This window comes from Oreochromis niloticus, unplaced genomic scaffold, assembly GCF_001858045.2.
Source record: "Oreochromis niloticus isolate F11D_XX unplaced genomic scaffold, O_niloticus_UMD_NMBU tig00007016_pilon, whole genome shotgun sequence".
NCBI classification, from domain to species: domain Eukaryota; kingdom Metazoa; phylum Chordata; class Actinopteri; order Cichliformes; family Cichlidae; genus Oreochromis; species Oreochromis niloticus.
This window is the reverse complement of record NW_020328311.1, coordinates 21,909-25,663: the sequence shown is the minus strand read 5'-3', so window position 1 is coordinate 25,663 and position 3,755 is coordinate 21,909. Positions and strand designations below refer to the sequence as shown.

Genomic DNA, 3,755 nt, shown 5'->3' with positions numbered 1-3,755 from the left:
TCTTATTAAATGTGGTCAATAGAACATTAAAACACTCTAACCAGGAGGAGAGTTATTCAGTATTTATTGTACAAACAGAGGATCATATTGATGTAATCCCCTTTCATCTTCTACTCTTTTCACAGGAGAGCATGTATAGAAGCATGATGAATGAAATGGAGCAACACTGTAAGTCAGCAGTCACATAAATGTGTCTTGTAAAAGCAGCAGGCTCGGTCCCTGATCTTAACGCTGGTTGTTTTTCAGCATGTTCCAGAGTCTGAGGCTCTGGAGGACCGGCTGCTGAGTGTGGAGTCTCCGAGGTGAATGTGGACCTTCTCATGATGATCATGAAGCGTGCGTCCATTGCTGCTTTTCAGATTCTTGCCGCTTGCCAACAGGGTACGATTTCATAAACACGTGCAACTTTTTTTATGTTTACAGAAGGCTGCAAGGCTTGTCATGGTGTCTGCTGTTTTTTAATATTGAGAAACATTTAAATGAGTCTGAAGGAGACTTTGTGTTTTTTTAACACTAAGTCTAAGTCTTTTTAACTTAACACAGTTCTCAACCAAGTAGTAATCTTATGACCTGTTCAGCCTTTTGTCCTGGCCCATCTAGCAGGGGAGATCCCTGCAGTTGAGGCAGCACTAGTTATTCTTTTAGTGTTTCTTGCTCAGTGGTTTATTGTTCAATCAAAAACTTTGCAAAAGTAGAGAAATATGTTTGCACTTATTTTCCATTTGCAAGTTTAAAACCCAAGATTTATTTTTCTTTGCCTAAACAAACTCGCCAGGACCTCTATCCTGTTACTTTCACAAATTCTTGCCTGTACAATACAAATCGTGCCTGTAGCACACCCGTTGAGTACCACTGTGTTGCTCAAACATCCTTTCTGTTTTCTCAGATATGCATTGAGATGGCCGAACCTGGTGGATTAACACAGGTGATGGAGAAATGTCACCAAGGACTATTTATCTTCTTGGTAAGTGTGTCCACAATCAAAGTGAGAAAAAGAGGAAATTTATTTTACACTGTGTTTTTGCATTTTCTTTAAAGTGTCTTCATGTTTGTCTGACCTTGTGCTTTTTTCTCTCCTCTTCATAGGAGTAAAGCTGGACGTATTGAGTCGTGAGTATCTTTCTATTTCAGGTTTAGTGGCAGAGTCAAATATACTATACACTCCTCAAGGTCGTCTATAGTAAACAGTTCCCAAAGATGCAAAAAGAGAAGAATGTGATTTAGATAGAAGCAACTCTAGATTAGAAATTTGAAATGGAATTTCTTATTTCACATTAACATTTTGTGACAACAAACCTCTTTCATGGTAACCTACTGGCATCTTTGCTTTTAAATTCAGTTTGAAGAGCCTGAAACAGCGTCTGCAAGACTCTGGTGAGAACAAAGTTCACCTCAAAATGAAAACCAAGAAACCGCAGAATCGACAGATGCAGTGACCAAAGGTGACTGCCAGGCGGAGAGCCAGAGGACCGAGGAGGAAGCAGTGACCCAGCCCGATGCTGCAGCCGCCCCTGCTGGACGGCAGCCAGAGCCCAAGTGTCCTGATGACGAGACACAGGAGGGAGAGGAGAAGGATGGATGGAGCATGGCCGACATTAAAGGTACAAAGAGCTGCTTTAAATCAGCAAAATACACCGCTCTGACAGCGAAAACACAGTAAACTGAATGTAAAAAGAAAAGTTGTGATATTTATGGCTCTGATCTCATATTTGTGTTCCCTGCTGTGCTACAGACATTCAGCCTGGTGTAGTAATATATTTTACATATGTGGTGTTTAAAAAATGCTCCGTTGGTGTGATGAATATATCCCACACCATCAAGGATCCAAGATTTCTGACCTACCATCCTAATGTCACAGCAGAAACTGAGATTCAACAGACCAGGCAGCGTTTTTATTTTACAGCGTTGCTGAGCCTGTGTGAATTGTACCCTCAGTTTTGTGTTCTTAGCTTAGAGAAGTCGAACCCAGTGTGGTCTTCTGCTGCTGTAGCTCATCTGCTTCAGTGTTGGATGTGCTGTGTGTTCAGAGATACTCTTGTGCATTGTAATAAGTGGTTGTTTGACTTGCTCTGGCCTTCCTATCAGCGTGAAGCAGTTATTTCATTCTCCTCTGAACTCAAAAATGCATTTCCTCCAGGGAACTGCCACTCACTGGATATTTTCTGTTTCAGACGATTTATGTAAACCCTAGAGATGCTTCTGTGGGAAAATCCCAGCAGATCAACACTTTTTGAAACGCTAAGATCAGCAAACATGCCACGTTTAAGTGACTTAAATTATTTTCTTCTTCATTCTGATGCTCAGTTTGAATTTCAGCAGGTCATCTGACCATGTCTACATACATAAATCACTAAGTTGCTGCCATGTGATTGGCTGATTAGAGATTTACATTAACGAGCAGTCAAACAGGTGTACCTAATAAAGTGGCCGATGAATGTTTCAGCTTTTCAAGTAAATCGAAATCATTTGTTCAATTATTATTGAGTTATAATTTAATGTTTAAATATTTTATAAACCCAGTGGGTCCTGTAGCAGATTTGTTGATGATTAACGTGTCGCTCTTTTCATTTTCAGTTGTGGGAAAACGCAGGAGGGAGCTTGTCGGACCTGAGGCAAAGCGATCTCGCGCTCAGTCTCCGTGTGTTGTAGCAGATTTCAGACTGCCTCAGTTCAACCCTAACAGCCCCATCGGTCAGACACACACACACACACACACACTCTCTAAATTCAAATTTGTTGTTAATACTTGTCTAATCTTCCTGTTTCTGCTTCTCTGCAGTCAGGAGTTTGTGGTCCCTAAATCAGGATTTTTCTGTAACATCTGCTCTGTTTTCTGCCTGAATGAGAAGACCGCCAAGGAACTCCACTGCTGCAGCCAGAAACACTACGACAACCTGCAGGTACGCACGCACATACATATACACGATTCAGCACACAAAATCACACTGTTGGCCTAACGATGTTTGTTTTCTCACTTTTCTGTTTTTTTAGAAGTATTATGAGGAACGTCGACAAAGAGCTACAAACTTTGTCTCACACGTCTCCAGGCTCCGTTTCTGACTGATGGACCTGATCTACTGGAGAACAAGCCATTGTTATTGATCCTACTAGTTCAGAAACTAAACTAATCGCCTTCTGGCACCTTTTGTTGTAAGTTATATATGTCTTCTTTGATGAATTGTCTCCCAGCCTTTCAGTTAGTGCTTCTGTTTTTGTTTGTACAGGCCGATGGAGAGCACCGTTTTGATCTTGTTACTATTTTATCTTTTATGTGAAAATATTATTGAGAAATTGTCCCTATTAATTTAGTTAACATCAGGAGGTACCTGACAGCTGTTAACAGTTTACTAAATCTTGTTTTTTTTTTTTTTGCTCATTTAGATCTTTGGCTTCAGTTTCTTTAAGTGTCCAAAATGTGTTTGCTGCTGTTCTGTTAAACATGAAATAAAACCTGTCACATGTGTGTCATACATTTTTGCGACTCGCTGACTCAAGTTTGCACCTGAACAAACCATCAAATTCAGTCAGAAGCTGCAGAACATTTGCGAGAATTTTAAGTGTGTATGTATATATATATATATATACATATATATATATATATACATACACATATATGTATATGTGTATGTATGTACATATATACATACATACACACACACACATATATATCTATATGTATATACATATACATATATACATATTATACATATATGTATGTAAAGAAAGTTCATCTTTTACTCTTGATGCCACATCAA

General features: G+C 39.4%; 1 long non-coding RNA gene across 1 annotated transcript; it reads left to right on the top strand.

The window, feature by feature from the left end:
* The first annotated feature begins 934 nt into the window (after window positions 1–934).
* Window positions 935–1,411, top strand: LOC109198203 (uncharacterized). Its single transcript, XR_002059116.1, has 3 exons — window positions 935–964; window positions 1,087–1,110; window positions 1,340–1,411. It is a non-coding gene; the product is annotated as an uncharacterized LOC109198203 (long non-coding RNA).
* The last annotated feature ends 2,344 nt before the right edge of the window (window positions 1,412–3,755 follow it).